This window comes from Hoplias malabaricus, chromosome 16 (assembly GCF_029633855.1).
Source record: "Hoplias malabaricus isolate fHopMal1 chromosome 16, fHopMal1.hap1, whole genome shotgun sequence".
In the NCBI taxonomy this organism is placed as follows: domain Eukaryota; kingdom Metazoa; phylum Chordata; class Actinopteri; order Characiformes; family Erythrinidae; genus Hoplias; species Hoplias malabaricus.
This window is the reverse complement of record NC_089815.1, coordinates 9,130,900-9,153,843: the sequence shown is the minus strand read 5'-3', so window position 1 is coordinate 9,153,843 and position 22,944 is coordinate 9,130,900. Positions and strand designations below refer to the sequence as shown.

At 41.3% G+C, this 22,944-nt stretch overlaps 1 long non-coding RNA gene across 1 annotated transcript in view; it reads left to right on the top strand.

Moving 5' to 3' along the window:
• LOC136671273 (uncharacterized) overlaps nt 1–21,389 on the top strand; it is a 46,558-nt gene extending 25,169 nt beyond the window's left edge. Inside the window, exons 3-4 of the long non-coding RNA XR_010795685.1 lie at nt 6,551–6,671; nt 21,342–21,389. This is a non-coding gene — a long non-coding RNA (uncharacterized lncRNA). The remainder of the gene's footprint in view (nt 1–6,550; nt 6,672–21,341) is intronic.
• The last annotated feature ends 1,555 nt before the right edge of the window (nt 21,390–22,944 follow it).

The following is a 22,944-nucleotide window of genomic DNA, read 5'->3' as shown; positions in this document are numbered from 1 at the left end:
TGATGAGTTAAAGGGAGTTTGGCCAATGTCTCTGAAGATATTACAAACAAGCTGCTCGATGTAAAAGGGTCAATTAGAGGTTTGTTTCATTATGCTGCAAAAGAGCATAAAGCTCTACATTTTTCACGTATTAGGTGTGAATTCACACCTTCTATGATTGGTCACCTGAGACACAAAGTGTCAAAATAAAGCATAGTTAAGGCAAGGGCAAGTTCCTTTGTCTTTGCATTTTATTTACTTACAGCATTTATCAATTTAAAATTCATATCTTACACACAGCTCCAGGATCTCTGGGTCCTGGGTTCAAACTACCATCCCTGTCTCTGGTGTGAATCTTCCTTTGTCTGTGTGGTTCTCCTCCAGGTGCTTCAGTTTCTTCCCACAGTCCAAAAACACATGTTGGTAGGTGAATTGGCCTTCCAACTGTCAAAACTGGCAAAACTGTCCTTAGGTGTGAGTGAATGGGTGAGTGTGTGTTTATGCCCTCTGGACTGGCATCCTTTACACAGTGTTTTCCTTCTTCACACCCAGGCTCTGGGCTAAGTAGTGTCACATTAGTGTATATCGCACTGTAAGCTGCCTTTGACTCCATCTTCATGGTGGAACAAAAAGTTAGGTGTATCTGAGTGTCCAGTGAGTGGACACATTGTATAAAAACTCCAATGTCAGATCCTCTTAACTCAGTGCAACATAGACTAATATGTCATAACAGTGTCACTGCAGCATTGATGCCCATAATGGCAGTTGTGCTTTAATAAGGGTTCATTTTTAATGCAAAACATAAATGTAGTGTTCCTTTAAGTATCTTTCATATTATATGTTGTCTGCAATAATTTTTAAAGTTCACGTGTAGCAGATAATGTGTCTTTAACAAAATATTTAAATTTAGAGAATCAAGCTTGGGACCAGAAGGTCTCTAGTTCATTCCCCAGGACTGCTGGATGCAGTGATGGAACAGAGCTTTCTCCTCCCTAAATATTGTGGTTGAAATGTCCTTGAGCAAAGCACCTAATTGCCATGTACACTACTTCTCTAGATGTCTATATATGCTTACTGCTCCTAGAGTGTGCTTTTTAAAAGTAATACAATTAAATAGTAATGTGTTCACTACCATGGATAGTTTAAATGCAGAGAATCGATTTCCTCAAAGGGATTAATAAATTGACTCTTCTTCTACATCTCCTCCTTCTTCTCCTTCTTCTTCTTCTTCTACTTCATGCCACACCCATAACACTGATAAATTGCTATGTATCTGTAATATGTAAATGAATATCAGAGTTTTGAAAATGTGTTTGTGTTCTTCTCAAAAGGTTACACGATAACATATGCAAATTGTCTCATTGGTGTTAAGCTTCTGCTCTGAGACATTTTGTAAGTCAATATGAGTCCAAATGTCACATCCATAATGCTGGAATTGGCCGAGTGTAAAGTAGAGCTAAAGCTGATTACTGAGCCTGTCTGCTAGTTAATATATTATGACTTCAAATAAGCATATGCTAATGATGTGCTTTAATCTTTTATAAATATTCTGCTAACCAGAACCTAAATACCTGCAGATAATTGATCAGGATGAATTTTTCTATGCTTTGTATCATTCTTCTCCCTCTAAATTGACCTTGAATAATTTAGTTTAGGAAGTTGAAAAAAAAAACAAATAAACAAAAATATATATATATAAATATCACAGTATCAGTGTTAACCACACACCCATTGTCTTTTACTGTCACGTCTGGCCTCATATTGATTTAGAGATCAATATTATGGCATTTCCACAACTCATTACACATGCACTTTCCTAATTCAAGTACACAGTAAAAGTGATCCTGAAGTTATATCAAAGTCCTTATCTGCTTTTACTTTTTAACCCCACCCCCCCATTCTAAAAGTCCCCATTTGATCACTGTCCCATTGTGTGTGTATGTGTGTCTGTCTGTGTGCATTAGCGAGTACAGGCGTGTGGTTTGATGAGTATTAAAATGAGCAGAGACACTGGGCTGCCTGAGGACATTTAACAGGGTCCCCCTGCGCCACCAGCCCCTCCTCCAACACAATTACCCCGCTCGTGTCTAATTGGCATTGCCGGCTTCTCTGCATGATCGGCCACATCCACGTTGGCATGAAGTGGCAGGGCGGCGCTGCCACTAAAGCTGTGACTCTAGCTGGTGCCACGCTTAGTTAGCCCCATTTGCCCCGCCACCCTGCTCGGCTTGCCACCCCGTTACGTAATGCACTAATGCAAATTTGCCCTGGCTAATTAGCGTCATCAGCTGGTGGGTTAATCTAATCGGACGAGCCAGGGCTCCCTCCGCTTTCCACTTCCTCGTCCCGAGTTCCTGTTTGGCCTGCGTGCCCACTCACCAGCCACACGCACACACACACACACGTGTGCATGATTGCCTGAGAGAAAGAGGACAGACAAACTTTTCTTAAGCAGCACTGAATGAAACAAGGCCACTGTGTGATAGATGTAAAGTCACACTACTTTTGCAGACACACACAGCTTGCAATGTAGATACAGTTCTACTGAATGCTTAACATTGACATTGTCATAAAAGTTGTTAATTGCTGTAATAGAATTGGAAGGAGAGTATTACCATTGTTTAACTGAGGTGAATGTAGGACTTTAACACAATGATTGTAATATGGCAATGATTTTAATGCCTTTTATTTCCGTAAGTGTACAGTTATAGAAAATGCTTTTCAAACCAGAGGTTAGCCATTTCTACATGATTTTGCTGGCACTCTTTATTAATCTTAGTAGCCTTATATAATTTCCATACAACTGCAGTAGTGGGCATATTGTGAGGGGCCTGTGCCTGTTGCCTTCACAATGCTGTGAAAACAAGCGAGTTGAAAACATGAAATAATTCCACTATGCTGTTGAACAGCATGGCGTATGCTAACACTAGGCTAGTAGCTTAGCAGTAAAGAAAAACAAGCTCAAAAAACAAGCTATTCATTCATTCATTCATTCATTGTAACCGCTTATCCAGTTCAGGGCAGCGGTAACCTCAAATATGCTCAAAAATTTCAGTTAAGCATGGATGTGTTAAACACTAACTTTTCTTATCTGTTTGTTTATGGCACTTTATGGAGATGTGAGGGGCACTAACTCATATTTCAGATTGTTGAGACATTTTCTAAGCTTGGATATTTGGCAACGCTGCTTTTGAACACCAATATAAAAAGGGCTTTGCTGATAAAATGTAATAAAATTATGGGTTGGACATTATAAGCCAGGACTACAGTATATGGAGTAGTTGGACATAGTCAGTCATTCATTTTCTGTAACTGCTTTATCCTATTCAGGGTTGCTGTGGGTCCTGTGCCTCCCCATAATCATTCGGTACAAGACAGGGAAACACCCTGGGCTGGGGGCCAATCCATCATTAGGCATCACACACTCAAACATTCGGATGCTGCTGAATAGCCATTCCACCTACAAGCATGTATTTTTGTACTGTTGGAGGAAACCCATACAGACACAGAGACAACACATGGACAGTGACCTGAGGTGATGTTTGAACCCCCATCTTTAGGACCCTGGAGCTCTGTGAGAGGGACACTACCAGTTGCACCACCCTATTTGGATACATGAGCCACTAAACATGATCGAGTTACAGGTGAAAGTTTGAGGTGACTTGCCTCTAAAAATTAATCTCATCTCTGGTTGAACATTAAATGTGTGGCCTTTTGGCAGGCAGCTGAGCTCCAATGATAATTCACCTGACAGCCATGTTCATATAGATGCTAAAGGGATGGGTGCTCTTATAATTAGACTTGACTGTCTTCTAGATAAACAGTGAGATGTTAAATAAGAGACTTACTTTCTATCGCTAAAGCAATAATCCTCAGTATTCTGACATCAGGTTTTTTTTTTAAAAATAGTAAATAAAAATCTGTAGGATGCTGATTAATTAGGGGCTGTTTTGTGAAATGGGGAGAGAAAAATTTGTGACATGTTAGAAATACCTTTAATATGCCTGAAACATTAAAGGAGATATTTAAATAAATCACTTTTTTAGTACATTTGCACATTAATTTAGTGATCTGGAGCTCTTACCAACTCTCAAACTGTTAAATAAACAACCTAGACAGTTTTCTTTAGTGTGCCAATGTCAGTAAACAAGGCATAAAATGACTTGTTCTGATTTTGTATTTTTTGCTATTTGACTTTATGAGAAAGGTCCTGTAATCTTAAATAATTACTTTAAATTAAATTGATATAACAGAAAAATACATCTGATCTATCCCGACAGTGTGGCATTTCACATGCATACGCAATAAATGCCACTCGAAATGAACACACATTTTGCCATACAACTTCTCTTATCTTGAATGCCAGTCTTCTGTAAAGTTTGTCCAACTTAGAAACAGTTGCTATAATTTGTTTAGCATGAACAGGACAGTTCTGTAATAACATTTAAAGTCATTTTACTAAACGTGTATTGAGTTTCACATCTCTACTCTCTGAATGCTGGCCATCCTTGCCTTTCTCACAGAGTTGCGAAGGAGCCGAGGCATCCACTTCCCCTGCTCAGTCACACAGGAGGGTGATGAGATCAGACTGCGCTGTGTATATGTGTGTGTGTTGGCAGTTGGGGTCAGTGAACATGGCGCACCCGTCATGCTCAAGCTCTCCCCACTGGCGGTGCCCTAATCAGAATAGTGACACTGTATGAAAAGGAAATGACAATTGGATTTACACACAAAGCGTGGCGTAAGAATATCTAATGCGGTCATTAGTGAGGACATGAATACATAAGAATGAAAGTGAAGGAATTAAGTTTGAGTGCATCCAATTTAGCTTGATTGCATGCATTCATTTACATGCGATTATGCCAATAGTGACAGGCCTTTAAATGGGGGTTGAGGGATTCGCCTGTGCTGCGTTCTGCATTACCTTCAAATGACATGACTTCTAATTTGACATCTTTCGAAAACTCTCTCCCATCTCTCTCTCTCTGTCTGTCTCTCTCTCTCTCTGCTTTGCTCTCTTTAAGTTGCTTACAAAGGTTTGTCAGCACTTTTCTTGTCTTACACTTTCTCTCTCTTTTTCTTTTCTTTCTTTGTCAGTTTTTTTTTATCCTGCCTGAAATGTTATTTTAGTGAGTGCTCATTGGGTGTCAGCAGAGTGTATGTGTGTATATATATATATATGTTCATAGCCAGCAGAAATCAGTGCCATGTTTAAACGGCCTGAACTGCAGCGGCGACCCAGGAGGTGTGTGTGTGTGTGTGTGTATACTGGGCTTATTGCTCAGCAGCAACAGTTGAGGATTTGTGTTGGGACAGCAGTAGCGGTCTGGGAGAACGTGGGTGAAATTAGAGGGGGGAGAGTTGTGAAATATTGATGGGCCTCTCTCTGTGTCCATCGCTAAGCCATTCATTATTCATCCTACCTTGAAGGTAGCATGCGAGATGGCCCCCTTTTCATGCAGGCCCCTTCCCGCTCATGTATTGGATCTTTTCTCACGGGTACAGATTCTGTGAGCCTCTGCTGACATTTGGCTTTTCTCTAGCTTTTGGTAATTCACACAGGCCATTTCTGTTTATATTTGATTTTCTTTTTTTTTTTTTAATCCTGAGGAAAAAAAACGTGAACAGTCACACCAGACGTGTGTGTGAACGCATGCATGTGCGTTGGGTGTGAGCGCGAAGGAGCAGGCACTCTATCTGTGTGCACCTGTGTGTTTGACCCCATGAAAATGAAGTGGGCCTCTTGGTTTCCTGACACTCGGAAAGAGAAATATTATTAATTGATGCACAACAGATGTCTTCTCCTGTCATTTTCATTATTTCCCGGGCTTTGCCGGGACCCTTTCTCACTGTTTAATAGCGTATTCACATTAAATATATTGCATGCAGTTTGTGAGTGTAGTTTCTCTCTATGTATTTTTAACAGTGTTAAAACCTTGTAAAGCAACTAATTTTTTGGGTTATATCAAGAGAATTTTTGTACAGTTATTTTGCACAGGTGTGTAACACAATACTGGTTTTAGGACCATTTCTGCAGGAGAACAAAGTAATAATCCTGTATTCCATTAACAAATACAGCTTGATTATACTTGATTGTGACCATTGATATATCTAAACATTTGCAACAACGTTTGCCCATTTTACACTCGTTCACAATTCTTTTGTTTGTAATTGGAAAATGGAAGCATTACTAATACATTTTGATCATGAAAAATAAATCATAAAAAATATATCATGAACAAATCATGATATTTTAATTGCTTTTTTCCCCCACATAATCATTATGTCTTTTAAAACTTAAATATTCAGGCACTTTGTGGCATAAATGGTATTAAAAATATGATCTTATGAGTTTAATAAATATTTCTCCCGTCAGTTTGTTGATATTGCTTTAGATTGTTAAATCTTAGCGGTTTGTAAAGGACAACATTGTCTTATCCACTGATACTCTGGGTTTTAATGTCAGTATTGGTATCGGAAAGGAAAAAGGGGTATCATGCCATCTCTAGTGTACATGTGTAAAAGGCCAAGCTGGAGAAGTGGCTTAATCCTGGCTTCTTCTCTTCTGCAGGACTAGAGTTCCACACAGGAATCCTCCCACAGGGGCAAGACTCATCCCCTCATGCTGCCGTCCCCCAACAGGAACTCATCCTGGAAGAACGGAAGCACAGGCAGAGCGGGGATCAGAGCAGGTGGGTTTTGGGGCTTCAAAGCCCTCTTGGTAATCCAGTGATAGAAGCAGAGAGGTGCTCTGAAACATGCAGAACATCTCCACGGCTTCAGCGCACAAAGACTGGGCTCAGCCCCAGCTCCGGCCTGCTGCTGCGGGCCTTTGATGCTGGTCCATCCGGTAACTTCTGTTAGTTTATTTGCCCACATTTTTTATGTATAATGTGTATGCGGCCCATCCGCGGCGGCCTTTAAAGAATTTTAAAGGAAATCCTGCTGAAATAACCTTGGACTTTGAGTGCCGTTGCTTAGGCATCAGACGATTCAAAGGCTTCGCCGGCAGGTCTTCAATAACACAGCAGCGAAAAGCAGCGGGTCAATCTCGGGATAAAACCGGTGGAAAAAAATAAAAGCCAGCATAAGCAAAGGAGATCTTATCAATATTATAGTTTTTTACCAAGCTGTATAGTAAGATGTGGCGATAGTGATCGATAGATGAACTTTTAGATAGCTTGTTAGAAATGATTTAAATGCATAGAGAGGCTGAGTGCAAGATGAAAAAGCTTCTCTCAGTTCTTCTGAAAATTGAGTGTGAATCCATCAAACCTGATTTTCAGTGCATGGATCCTCATTTCTCTTTTTCAAAAAAGGAGGAAAAAATAAACAGAATTGGATCTGTGTATGAGGTATCAGTGTATCATGAAAACTTGCTGGGAAGGAAAATAACATCAAAAAAGAAGCCTAGAATATTCCCTGTGCCCGCACACAAGAAAGGCATCTCCGCTGTCGTGTTTCAAGGGTATTCTCTCCAGCGTGCAAAGTGTTGTTCTGCTAAACTAAAGTGAAGGCAACCGTTCCCGGAGATGAAAGGACACGCAGAGGTATCAAAGGGCTCACTTCAGACCCAATCTAGTCTAGCTGATTTCTGGAATTTTCTATAATGCGCCACATAGAACAGAGGAGCAGGCAGAGAGGGAGATCTTTCAATGCCCACCCCCCCCCCCACCCCCCAATTTTTGCAGGGTCAGTTGGTTACTCTGCAGCAAGGGACATATTGTTTTTGTGGTGTCCACAGGATGATTGTGCAGACCATGAGAGTGTGTTTGTGTGTGTGTGTGTGTGTGTGTTTATGTGTGGAGAGATATATGCTCTGATCTGCCATTTCATGCATCCTGCACTCAGCTTTTCTTAGTTGAAATGCAGCAACACTTTATGGCTAGATGGATGTGAAATTTGACTTTAAATGGCTGCAGTGTGGAGTAGCAGTGCTGGAGCTTCAATCCACCAGGACTAGCTTCTCTTCTGTAGCCATGGAGGGGGTCTCTCTCTCTCTCTCTCTCTCTCTCTCTCTCTCTCTCTCTCTCTACCCACCCGCCTCTCTCTCTGCAGCATTAAGATGGATGTGTGCGACGTCTCTCCAGCTTATTTGAATCTGAGCCGCAGTCCAATTTTTATCACCTACGAGGTGAAGATTCAGAGCAGACCTGCAAATATGAAAAGTACATTTGTGCTCCATTCCGGTTTATTCCCATCTGCCCGGAATGCCTGCAATATTAGAAAGCGTGGCAATTTTGGGTCGTATTTTCTGACCGAGCGGTTTGAATCCGGCCCATCTGCGGCCCATTAAATTATATGAAATCACTGGTATTTTTCAAATACATGCTGGGCCGAAAACTGTTAATAAATCTTCGGATGGGCACTGCAGCGAGGGGAGAGCAATGGTTACATAAATATGAGTGTTTCGTCAAGGTGATTTCACCCCGTCAGTGGAAATTGCTCTGGTCCCATAATGATGAGGTAAAATTGGGAGAATTAGGGCTGAATTAGAGAAGGCAGGGGACATTTACTTTCGCCCACTGAGTTTTCAGCTTTTTTTTTTATTTTTTTTTTATTTTTTTTTTAGCTGAGATTTCAGCTTAATGCAACCCAAGCAAACTCCACAACATCATCCATATTTCTAGTTATAGTTATGTGGCAGTCAGACTTCAGGTTCGTATGATCATATATATATATATATATATATATATATATATATATATAGTGTCTGTAGTTATTCATCATGTTTTTAGATATTTTGCTGCTTGTTTTAAGTCATTTTGTTTAGTAGTGAATTTACCTTGTTTCTTGATCAAATTATTCTTATGCTTTAACTTGTATCTTCTGTTTTATTATTAGACTGGATTCCAATCTGTTTAAGTCTGCTAATTGATTTAATTTATTTACATTAAGTCTAATTTTAAGAAAGCTGAAAGGTAACCCAGTTCAGTACAGTCAATAAGTCTAAAACACATTTTCTCAGTGAACAGATAAACAAAGGGGGGAAAAAATGAAATAACACAAAGGAAGCACTGTGTGTCTCATGATAGTGTAATAAGGCAGAGCTCTTTGTGTAGCCTCTGATCTAGGACCTTGATAGTGCAGATGTTATGTATGTTATGTGTTCCACTGTTCAACTGCAGAGGGCGGTGTTGTCTTTATCATCTTAATGTTCAGCTCTCTGAAGACTCCTCAGTTTTGTCCTTATCATACAGGGCTCTATTAAAATTATTAATACTAGTTTAGCTGTGTGTTTGGCCATGCTCTGCTTCTGGCCCCTACCCTCATTAGGAGTTGCTATGTTGATTTGAACTTATTTTTATGTGTTTATTTTTTCTTCTTTTTAAAGCAGACCTCTTATGCTTAAAAAGGACTGTCAAGTGGCATAAGTATTGTTTCTTACTTTTTTTTTTTAATGTATATAATTATTTGGAAATTGTCAATGAAGTCAGATATTGTCGCTTGGTGAGTGATTCCCAGTGCGTTAAAAGAAAAAAAAACTATTAGATTTGTAACCTATTCTATTTGCATACACTAGCAGTACTCATAAAGCATGTATTCACCAAATGTATTCATGTAACCTAAAATATCAGATTTGGTTTTATATTTTCTTTGCTAAAATGTCTGTTATTTAAACCTGAAATGAGTTTGAATTGCTGACTAAACCTATATTCATTCACAGTATCATCACAGAACTGAATCAAGAAGCACTCTGGTAAATAGCGTGCATGCAGAGAGAAGTTCAGTAGGCCAATCATCAGTCTACATTTTGAAACATCTCGGCTTATTAGCCCTCGGATGCTGATAAGTTTGATGAATTTTGTATTGAAATGCTGTGTTGAATGACACAGAGTTTGTAATTCTCTGTAACACTGAAGTTATGCAGTCTTCACCATAAAGATGTTACATTTCATTGCCCAGGCCCTTTCCTCTCCTTATCACTCATTCACTTGCACACTTGACTATGAACACATCCCTGACAATCTGACCGCTGCTGCTGGTTCTGATGCGTTCAGCATACATTCATTGCATCATAAATAAATCAGAGGAGTGACTTCTTCCCAATTGTGCACTCTCTTTTTCTTTCCTTCTTCTTTTTCACTCCCCTGCTGTCTGTCTTTACCCAGGCCCGAATGAGAAGAGTGATGGAAATGGTAAAGCAGGCGGGGTTCCTGTTTGCACCACCCCCTCTGTGCTTTGCCACTTATTGTTATTACAACAGCACCCCGACCCCCAGTCCTCCATTTACATTTATCTCCAAGAAGAGAAATTATTTTTCCTTTTTAATAGTGTTTCACTTCTTGTTATGACATTATCTTGTGTAATTTTAATTTAAATGTCACGGTTGTGAGTGATTTTTCTAATTAATGCACAGGCGGGGGATAAGAAAAAGGTCTAACTGGAAAAAAGAAACAAAACATTGGTTTTTTCCACCTCCTTCCCCATTTCTTGTGATAGTTAAGGTGACATGCATTGTTATTGGAGCTGAGCATGAGCCATCGACACTTACAGAGTACACCGGGGCTACAGATTACAGAGGGAGCGGATGGGGCTAGTGTGGGGGGGGGGTTGTCAAGACACCCCTTAAACCGCCCCCGCCATATCCTCTACTCCTCCATGGGTAGTCTCAAACCTTGTGTTTGTCCACCAGCAACCAATTACCTGGCAACCCTGCCCTCTCTGTGGCGCAGGCGCGCTTGCCTCTGCGTGATGGCGTTTTTTGTATATTGAATTCCATCTCCTGGAGAGATAAAGAGCGCAGGAACAGGGTTCTGCCGCTGCGTTAGATAAGTGTTTCTCGCAAACTGCTCTGCGCCTCCTTCTTCTGACACTGATTGTGGAGAAAAGAGACATTGGAGTTGGCAGCCAAAGAACAAGGAGGGGAAAAAAGCTTGAGCACTGGCCAATTTCATTAGGAATCTTTTTTTTTTCCTTTCTTAGTCTCTCCACCACGTTTTAATTCACCTAAGCTGCGAGCTGCTAATAGATTAGTGTCTTGCATCAGCCAGCGGCCACTGTCCCCTAGCTCTTTCTTTGGGGCCTCTTCCCCATGCTGTCCTCTTTTCCGTACTAGCACTCTGATATGACAGTTAGTGGATGAGTGGCTCAGTGGAAGATCAGCATTTATTCAGGTTCAGCTCCTCACTCTCAGGCCTATTTGTAACCTGTCCAGAGCCAGAGTCCCCTGCTCCCCATCGCCACAGTCAGGCCCTGCCATCTGTCTCTGTCCACACACGGCAGGGAGCAGGTCCGCGCCCCCGCGCCACTCATTGGCTGTGGCAGGAGGGGATCTAAGTGATGGACCGCTCTTCATATATCAAGCGGTCACAGCGGCTGACACAGCGGGCCCCAAACGCCCGAAATAATGAGTCCAGCAAAATGTAACAAAGCTGAAAAATGGAGAAGGTGGCTTCAACCTTCCGTAGCTTATGATAACTTTTTAACGTCCCATCCAACGACTTCGAAAACTTGTGTGTGGCCTAGTTTATCTCCAGTTATGAGTATGTATAAGAAGGTCAATGATTTTTTCAGTGCAACACAGTAAACGGTTCAACACACTAATATGTACGTATGTATGGCACATGACATATTTACAAACTAGACAAGTACATATATTATTTACAATATTTGAGAAAAAATGTAAGTTCAAAAGTAATAAATTAAGCTAAATTTGATAGTGTAGGATAAGATATGAGCAGAATATGTGAATTTGTACATGTTTGCAGGGTCTGAAGTATAAAATATACACAGTGTAATACCCAGTACAAATATGCATTTCAGGACAGAGTCTAGCTGTTCACTGTGCATTAAAGAACAGTAAAGCAAAAAATAGTAGCTTACATTACTTTTAATTTTTATTGAAATAGGCTGTTGCTGTTTTGACACATTTTACCTGTAGATGAATAAGATTGTGCATGCTAATGTGATGGGATGAGACCTGGCCATTTACATATGTAAAACAGAGATGAGAACTTTTGTTTAGTAACAATACCGTTTATGACATTATGCTCCTTTTTAACATATTGCACATCACATTTGGTATTAGGTTTAAGCCTGATGAATATTAGGTTAAATTCTGTGACCCTGAATACATTTAACAGCACAGTTATTTGTTTTTATTTGATATGCATTGTGGGTTTCTTTTTAGCTAATCCAAAAGAATGTATTTAATGAGAAATATGAAATTATCTGAATATTACTCTGTGTTTAGGCATTTGAAGTCAAATGTCTTGTATTGTGGCATCTTCTTGAAGACGTTTGGTCTCTGCCTTTCTCTCTTTCTTTCTTTGGTCTGTCTGTGTGCCTCTTTACCCTGTGGGATGATTAGCTTGGGGTCAGCTAGTGACTACTCTGTACTAATCTGCCCATCCCAGCTGTCAACCGCTGCCCTTTAATTAATGCAAGCCAGATCCAGAGCAGATATGGTTCTGGTTAGGCTTGAGTGAATGATAGCCAACCATTTGGTTTGTAATATGTTCCAATTGGGCTCATGGTCATCCCAGAGCTCAGCCTGTAGATCAAGGTCGAGGTCTGCGGACCCTCTCGTCCAGCTGTGCTCTTTGAGCCCTGTTGTGCGTTAGAATAAAAAGGTCAAGTGTGAAGGGTCAAGTTCACTGATCAGTTGACTGGTCATGGTCGGGGATGATAAAATAAGGGTGTAAGTGAACGATCAGTGAAAAATGTGATTGGACGGATCCAGATTTATCGTTTTTTAAAACTTTGTCTGAGCTTGAAGAAGTGCATGTGTAAAAATTCCATGATAATTTGAAAGAAGGTGAATTTGAAGTAATTGCACATGCATTAGGATGTATTCTGTGGTGCTTAAAACATTGATGCCATAGAGCTTGTATTCTTCTATATGTAGCCAAAATAGAACAGTGCACATTACTGCTTTTATCATCACTATTTTTATTTGTGCTGTATACATGCTACTGTTCAAAGGTTATGAATCACTTGTGCGTTTGAAAAGAGCAACTAGTAAGAGTTTTTTTAGATGTTTTATTCAAGTTGGGAAAAAGAATAAATTTATTAAACAATGCTTAATTATGTCAAATAATCTATTAATGTAATTTCATCATCTTATAATAATACAGACAGTATAGAAATGAAAGTGAAACAGAAATGAAAAATGTAAATGTAAAAAGAAAAACATAATTTTCACTTATTAAGTAAAGAAAATATGTAATTTGACCAGGGATCTTCAAACTGTACACAGTTTATTTAAAGCATCTTGTTAAATAGGACTAACACATTATAATTATTTCATATAATTATCTGCAACAAGATTGTTTTTGTATTGTATTAAGAACAACATTCACTGCAGCTTTTAAATTGTGATTATGCACTGATCAACCATAACATTATGACCAGTGCCTGGTTTGTACTATTATTGCCCATTCCTTTTTCTCAGCTCAACTGTCAGTACAGGAGCAGTTTGTGGTTGTACAATTTCAGCCTGCAGTCCAGCTGCACTGCTGTGTCTGATCCACTGTACCAGCACAACACACACTAGCACACCACAACTGTCACTGCAGCGCTGTGAATAACAGACCACCCAAATCATACTTGCTCTCTTGTGCTCTTGGGTGTAAGAGAGCAAACAGTGAAGTATGTAGAGGAAAAGATGAAGTAGGGTCTATAGTCTGTAATTGTGGAACAACCAATTGCTTCCATAGGGTTAGTGGAGAGGTGAAAACGTAGTGGACAGTGAGTGTACAAACAAAGATGGTCACAATGTTTTGAATGGGAGTGTATTTTCTAACTATCCTTTACAAATTTTGAGTGTTTGTTTATATACCGTTTGTAAATGCATGATAGTGTGCAAGCTCAGTGTGTTATCAAGAATTTCTGAAATGTGTAATGCTTCTGCTATAAGGGTGTGTTTGCAAAGCACAATTATTCTCTATATACTGTATATTCATTGTTCCTTATCCCTCTCCCCTGTGTTTTTTTTTCTCTCTAATACTCACTCAGTCATTCATTCACTCACTCACACCCACACACAGCATGAGCTCTCACACACCTGGAACAGATAAAGATCCTTTCATGTTGGTGGGGCTCTCCTGAGGTCAATACAGGCCAGTGTACAGAGAAAATTTTACAAGGCGAGAGCAAAGCTATTGAAGAAATGAAACGTAATCGGATCCTTCATGAGATTGCCAGGTGCCACTGACAGGGCAGGGTGGATATTTAATCATTATTATTATTATTATTATTATCATTATTATTATTTTATTATATTTTTATTTAATTATTTATTTAGATTAGTCAGCCAACCTTGACTGTCTTGCATTCAACATGTTCTATGAGCTTTTTTCTTTTTTTTTTTTTTTAACTGCCATGTCTACTTGCAAAGCAGAAACAATTCATGTCAATGTCTAGCATGTCATTTTGTTTATTAAGAGTACGTATGTAAAATCTACATGTGTCAGGGCCTTCTAGTTTCTCCTCGTTTATCGCATGTTAAAGAGATACAGCAGGCTGTTCAGGAAGCCGTCTCCTCCCTGCATTAACCTCTATCCTCAGGGCTTTTGCCTCTCTCAGTCTCTGACATGACACGCGCTATTGTAAACGATAGTTTCCGAGCCAGGATCAAACACGCTCCAGACGCTAAATAAAATCAGAAACGCTTGTTGCCGTGTGGTAATGCACAAACATTAACAGTGTCGCGATAGAATGTGGCACATGTCACTAGATGTCAAGGGATCAAAAAAAAAAAGTGAGAATTCCTTATATGCGTATTGGGGTGTAGCTGGGTATTCTCTTGCATGAGAAATGGAGTGGTGCACTTGGGTGAAAGGAAGGATCAGAGGAGGGACGACTTGATTCCTGTAGGACTTAATCTGCTCCTTATGATGCTCACTGCTCTCCATAATGCCTTCACTGAGCTTATGGCGCCCACATTTGTGGTTTTGTGCTCCATCCTTTTTTGTGTATGGTCCCCATTAGATGTGCTTCTGTTGCTTAACAGCTGGCTTCTTGAGAGAAAAGAGAGAGGGGCCTCCATTGCTTATTGGATGTAGTTGGAATTGGAGAGGGCTGCCATTCAGTTCACTTGTAGTTTTATTCACTCACTGTCAGTTTTATGGGGGGAGGACTATTGTGTTTATGGCATTTGGAGGCCTCACTTTCTCTCTCTGCTTTCTTGTGTGTGTGTGTGTGTGTGTGTGTGTGTGCTAGCTGTGGTTCAGACATAGTTGCTGTAGCCTCAGTCTAAGGTTCTAGTTCTCGTGATTGCTCCTTCCTTGTGTGACTGACTGATCCCTGATGCACGTGTCCCTGTAAAGTTTCCTTTGCAGGTGTAATTCCCTGTAAAATGGCCTGTAATTTACTGGCCTTTGGGAGCATGGCGTCTCTGGGCGTGAAAATCAATAGGACGGTGGAGAGGGACTTGGCGTGGCCTTTCGGCTCCATGTCGCCAATTCTGCGCTTAGGCTAATTCTGTGATGGTGTTGGGGAAAAGTGGGGATATCTGCCTCTCTATCTGAGACGGATCAATGTTTTACAACGGCATCATTTAACCCTTCCCCAGTAGCATTCATGCCCTTTGTTTTCACTGACCCTTTCCACAAACCCACTATTACAGTACTGGTGCATGTCTACACAGGACCTTGGTGGAGAGACGTGACCCAATACTATAGTTCCAACCTTCTGGACTGGAGTCTGAGGAAGGACACCTCTCACCTCAAAGCATTTTCAAGCAAACACACACATATACACACACACACACACGCACACACACACACACACACACACACACAGCTAAAGCCTGCTAGCCTTGCCAGAAGTAGCCTGGGGCACACAATGTGTTGCAAACCCCTTACTTCAGTTGTTTCTGTGGGAAACCATGCAGAAAACATGCATTGGATCTTACAAGGCACCGCATGTATAATGTATCACATGACATCCAATATAGAGCATGAATAATAAAATCAACGCATCCCTCCTCAGAGCCTCAACAAATCAGCTAATTCCAGCATGCAAATCTGCCATGTGACAAGATGCAGAATCCAACGCTGTCCACATATTACCGACAGGCAAGACTTTTTCCAGTGTTTTTTTTATGTTTACTTAGTTATAAATTTTATAATTACAGTTATTACAGCAAATGGTAAATAAAGTGTGATGAGTTCGGCTTGAAAAGAGAACTGTAGCAGAAATAACTGCAATTAGAGGTGGACACAATGGCAATATTTTATCGTTATCATGATTAATTGGATCATATGCTAGGTGGGTTTATATATTAATTGTTTTTTTTTTGCATATATAACATAACAAATATCTATAACAGAGATGGTTTATTCACGTACAGCCATCCTTATTGAATCATTCATTCCTCTTCTGTAACTGTTTATCATGTTCAGGGTCATGGTGAGTCCAGAACTTTCCCTGAATCATTAGGCACAAGCCGGGAACACATCCTGGACAGGGTCCCATTCAGGGTATCACACACTCACAGATTCATACACACACTTGCACCAGTAGACACTTTTGAATAGCCAGTTCATCTTTCAACATGTGTTTTTGGACTGTGTGAGGAAATGGGAGCACATGGAGGAAACCCACTCAGTCACAGGGAGAACTCCTCAGAGACAGTGACTTGAGGTGGCATTTAAACCCAGAACCCAGCACTGTGCTACCCATACTAATTTGCTAGTAATTTATATTCATGTGTGCATTTGATGGATATACTCAGTACTGCTAGATAGCTAAACAAACTGCCAGATTAAGACCAGTTATGCAGCCTGTTTGCACAACCAGCTGTGCATAGTAACTACATAAAATGGCTAGTAACAAACAGAAAGTGGCATGTTAGCATGTTGTTATTATGTAATTTTAATTGTTTGATTTATAATCGTTTTCCTTCTGAAATTGTTTTGTCAAATATCAAATAATGCTACCGCATTTACATTTGTCCCTTTCCATTTGAACGTGACAGCAGTTGCTTGTTACCGTAGGTGAGGTTGAGACATTCTGCAGATAGAGGAGGATCGCCACTTTAAGCTGTGTATGATGCAGTAAGCCTCTGGCACAGGCTGGAGAGGAGACACCAGCTCGAGATGGGCCGATCTCATTGTGTCCTCTCAGATTGGCAGCAACAGCAATCACTTGTTTCTGATTTATTAGATAGCCGAGGAAATTAATTTCGTTCCGAAATGCACGGTCGGAAATTAGATGGAGAAACTGTGTGAAAGAATCTGCGATTGTCACCCCCTCCTCTCTCACTGTCCCTCCGGAGGTGCAGATAACTGCTGATCTCCTCCATGCTGTTAATGAAAAACTTATTCCATACACATGCTGAGGAAAGGCCGATCCAGCCAAACGGTAATTAACTTTGCTATCTTGGCCCACAATCCTGAACGGAGGCTCAGCCCCCATTAATGCTTGCCCAGACCTTAGCACTGGACCCCTCAGATCCTGACCTGGTCTGACCTGAAGCCTTAGTTTGCCTGGGCTAGTCTTTTTAGGGTTGGATCTTTGTAGATGTGACTTCTTTATACATTACTCCAAAGTTTTAGACCTGGCAAGTGCAGTGATTACTCTTTGCGGTCAAGTACAAAGCTTTTCACAGTCAGTAGATACAGTCAGATCTTATAGTCTCTCAGGGATATCTTCCTCAAGTTGCACCTTCCTAAGAGGATACAGTGGACTTCCGAACAACCATTTTCTTTCAGTCAACTTCAACTTTGCTTCAATGGTATTTTATAACAAGCATAGTTAGACCCAGTTTTTAAAATACGTTTCTTTACAAAGTTTAAATGGCTGCAAAAAGAATTTAATACATTTTTATGATAGTGACAACATCCAACTATAATGCTTTACGTCAGTGAAGTGAGGAAGTAGATTGCACCGTACTTGAAGGCTAATGAGGGGCCATTGTTTTATTTATTTCTTGTTGTTTGATTTATTCATTAATTCATTTTCCATAAACCAATTATCAATCTTTGGGTGCAAGGGTGGAACACACCCCAGACAGGGCACCAGTCCAGTGCAGGATGACACATATTCATCCGGTTACTTACATACTTACAACAGGGGTGAGTTTAGCACAGCCAGTCGTCCTACCAAGGTATATGATATTATTATTATTAGTAGTATTAGTAGTATTGTTGCAGTCACACAACTCCAGGGACCTGGAGGTTGTGGGTTCAAGTCCTGCTCTGAGTGACTGTCTGTGAGGAGTTTAGTGTGTTCTCCCCGTTTCCATGTGTGTTTCCTTCATGTGCTCTGGTTTCCTTCCACAGTCCAAAAATACACGTTGGTAGGTGGATTGGCGACTCAGAAAGTATCCCTAGGTGTGAATATGTGCCACCCTATGAAGGACTGGCGCCCCCTTCATGGTGTGTTCTTTCTTGCGCCCAGTGGTTCCGGGTAGGCTCCGGACCCACCCACCGTGACCCTGAACTGAATATTATTATTATTATTGTTATTGTTATTCATTCATCCATCCATCCATTATCTGTAACCGCTTATCCAATTCAGGGTCGCGGTGGGTCCAGAGCCTACCTGGAATCATTGGGCGCAAGGCGGGAATACACCCTGGAGGAGGCTGTTATTATTATTATTATTATTATTATTATTATTAGTAGTAGTAGTAGTAGTAGAAGTAGTAGTAGTATTGTAATAGTACTAGTAGTAGTAACAGCCAGCTCAGTTTAATTGAAGAGACATTAGATTTATATTGGAGTGTGGATCTTGCTTCCATACTGTTTTAAAAAAGGACACAAAGTGTCATTGCTGAGAACCACTGAATAGTACCCCCTTGTGGCGCAGTTACAAGCCCGTTTTATGAGGTTATTTGCATCTAAAAAAATCTTTAGACATCACAACATCTAATGTAAGGATCATTCGGCCCTGGGAAGGCTTTACACTAGACGTAGGAACATTGCTGTGAAAATTTGATTGCATTTAACCACAAGAAAATTTGAGATGTCATGTAGTGATGCAGCAGGTAGTGTCACAGTCACACAGCTCCAGGGTCCTGGAGGTTGTAGGTTCAAGTCCCGCTCCAGGTGACTGTCTTTGAGGAATTGGGTGTGATTCCAGTGTCCGCATGGGTTTCCTCCGGGTGCTCCGGTTTCCTCCCACGGTCTAAAAACACTTTTGCAACTCAAAAGTGTCCATAGGTGTGAATGTGAGTGTGTGTTGCCCTGTGAAGGACTGGTACCCCCCTCCACAACCCTGAACTGGATAAGCGGTTACAGATAATGAATGAAGAATGTAGTGATATTTGATTAGCCCTAAATCACATACACCACTCCAGCTCATCTTAAAGGTAGTGCAGGTCCATCACTCAAGAGAAAGTTCCAGAGCTGTGATGTTGGTGAGCTTTATACTCCTCTAATCCTTTATACACTAGAATTCATTATTTCTTTCTGATTCATTTAGGATAACCTGTGCATATCCTGTGTATATAGCAAACCGTATATATAGCAAAATGCTCCCCAATACTGTTCCGTAAATGGTTAAGTAGATAATTAGCTACTGTTTCGTAATGTGTAGTTAATTACATTTTTGCTGGTGCAGAGGCTTAGTAGTAGTGTCTGTTGTTGTGTATTACTTACCTCTGCTTGTAAGCAGAGACACACGCAGACAGACAGATGGCTTGAGCAAGATTTCACATCTAGCTCACAGCTGATCAGCCAGGTGATCAAAAATTCATACAGCCACCTGTCTCCCTGCCTGCTCTGCTAGCTCATCTGATTGAATTTGAATAAGCAAATGGTACAATGAGCTTTTCTCTGGCATTCCACCACCCTTATTGGGAAATGGTCAAACACACATGCGCGTAAACACATACACAGATAAGCCCACGTCTCTCTCACAAACACACAAATGCATAAAAGAGGCACACCCCCAGTGCACTCATTCACCGTGCTCACTATTCCACACGCACTCATCCAATCGGATATTTGATTGTTTTTCTCTTGCTATTTCGGTGCTTCTCTCCCTCTCTCAGCCTCTCTTTCTTTCTCTCTCTCTCTTTCTTTTTTCTCCTTTTTTTTCACTCCACTATCTCTTTCCATTTTCTCCACCATCAAGACCGTTCCTCCATTTTCTCAGGGTAGAATGCAAATTGGTAGAAACACTGATCAGAACTTATTACAAAATGGAGCCTTGCTTGGAGGAGGAATAAAAAGAGAGAGGGAGAGAGAGAGAGAGAGAGAGAGAGAGAGAGAGAGAGAGGGGAGTGCGTCAGTATGAGGAGGAGAGATGGAGGGGAGGGGCCGGGGGAGCCTGCAGGAGGGGAATGGCGCTCGGTGGCGGAGATGGGAAAATTAGATTTATTTTTTTTCATGGGGTGTAGAGAGATGGGGGATGGGGGTGGTTGGTGGTTTTGGGGGGCTGGGGGTCAGTAATGGTGCCTTGCTGTTTTCTTATATCTATGGAGAAGGAGGGAAATAAAAAATAATTTGCAAATAGGGTCTGTCCCATGCCGGTCTTGTCTGTCTGTCTGTCTGTCTGGATGGATCTCTCCGTCTGTCTGTTTCAACCCCATTCTCCTACCACCCCTCCTTGGCCCCCTTTATTTGCTCCACCACAAGGTTACTCCACATCTGTGTGTCTAATCTTACAGGCTGGGTTTCAGGGGATGTATTTCAGGGGGCTGAATTTGTTGTGCACCTTCATTCCCACATCGCATGCTGCCCGTCTGCCGCCATTACACATTCAAGCCTCGGTCCAGTCTCGTCCACACTCCCCGCTGTGATGAATGAGTCTGACCTTGGCAAATAGAGAGGCCGAAATACGATCATTTCAGATTTTTTTTAATAATTTCATTCTCTTCTCTCGGTTTGTGACCTGTATGGAAAAGACGGAAGGTTGTGTGTGTTCACCCCTACGTCTGTAATGTAGGCGTACATTTTTACCGCTTTTAGATTGATTCGTGCAAAATGGAGGTGTCCGCTGCATATGTGAGCCATTATGGGTAATTGAGGCAGTTAAGTCTCTTGTGCCTTTGACCTGAGAAGATCATTCCTTACACCTTGTCGGAAACAATAAAAAAGGAGCAGGTAGTTGAAAAATTCTGTCTTTGCCATTGCTCTGCGAAACGATTGTTGATGTTTTTACAAAGTTTACTTTGCAGTTAGGTCTAAGAGAGACTTGATAGAGCTGCTATTACTCTATATCCATTGCAGCATTTCTCATGAAATAATATCCTTCAGGAGGAGTGGTTGACTGTCTTGATTGCAGTACTTTGAATACATTGCTCCAGAGAACCCTTTTTTTGGAACCTTTCTTTTGCAGTTGGAATGTTATTGAAATGATCTGTGACTGCTTTAATTAATTGACATAAAAAATTCAATGTATTTTTGGTATATATTTGCATGTCTTTCTCATTGCTGTTATTTCTCTTTCTGTTTTTACTTGCCAAGACTAGTGCAGTTCCTATGTTTGGTCAGAAGATGGCGTGCCCTGGCCAGATTTACAGGTTCTTCTTCCTGCTGGGAGCTGTACTCATTCACCAGTGTCTTGCGACAGTGCTCTTGGTGAGGCCTCCCCAACTCATCGTACTCTCTGTCTGTTTGTCTGTCTCTTTCTCTCTCCTCTCTCTCTCTCTCTCTTGCTCTCTCTCACTCTCTGTGTGCCCCCCCCCCCTTCTTCGTCTTCTCTTACCCCGCTCTCCATCCAGGGGGCCAAGTCAGTGAGGTGGCAGTTCTAACAAGCTGCCGGGGACCGCACCGCTCAAATGAGCCAAATCAAAGGGAAAGGGGGGTAGGGGGGATAGGTAGCGCCATGAGCCCCCCGCAGTGAACAGCCATTCGGCAGAATATGAAATGAATTCGTATGGCCTGACATGATAAGCCCAAGGATAACCCTCTGCGCAGTCTGCACATTCACACAACCCCCCAACCCTCCACCACCAATCCAGACACACAACAAAAGCAAGGCTGCCCGAGAAACAACAGCTGCACTGATCCAGTGTCCATCTGAATGCAGCCAGGATGATCTAATACAAACTACAGTAGCACAAAGTCTGTATTTTTTTTAAAGCCTGTACACTCTTTATATAGGGTTTTGGTTTATTTGTTGTTTTTTGAAGCATAAGATGGAAGGGATGTGGTATCTCTTTGTACAAGCTTGTGTGGAGATTTTGTGTTCTTCCGCTCTTGCTGCCATGTGTGTTCCTGCGCTCATGCTTTATTTCTGATGCAGGCTGCTCTGGAGGCCTTAGACGCAGAGCTCCTCTCGACTGGGCATTTGCTGGATTAAGCGGAGAGTATCATTCCTCTCCCTTTCTTCCTCTCTCTCTGTCTCCTTTGCTTCCTTCCTTTCTCTTCCTCACTTGCCCTTATCCCTCATTTTCTCCCCATGTCCGTTTGTGACTCTTCATCTACTCTCTGTGTTTGGTCTCTGTATGCCTGTCCCTCTGGGCCCAGGTCACCCCAGAAAATGTGATGCATGCGCGCACACACACACAGCCTTCCTGCCATATCTAGCAGCTTTAGTCTGTCACCTCCTCACTGCACAATCACATCTCACACACATCCACACACACACACACTCACACATTGAAAGCTTTGTGCTGTTACTAAATTTGAGGAGCAGGGGTCTACATTAGGAAAAATAAAAGCAGGGTTATCATATATAGCCACAAACGCTCCCGGCATGTGGCTGGGCATCATTCAGATTGCTCATCCAAGAGAGAGAACTGAAAATATTGTTTATAACGCCTATGGAAATGCAGCTTTCCTATTCTGCGTCCCTTTCTGCACCATTTCATTGTGCTGCGATCGCCACAATTTGGACAATTCCTGTAACACCACCAAAAATGGTAAACACAAGAAGGCACCTTTTTCACCCATCTTCCTCTTTCTTTTGTGTGTGTTTTTGTTTTTCAGCATGAGTGAGCTTAAAGAATTGCAGAGTGAACATGGCTTCACCCCGGGGTCCTCAGCCAATTCTCTGAGATGCTCTTTCAGCATTAGTTTTGAGGACCTCTGCATGCTTAACCAAAGGTAATGGTTCATTCTTCTA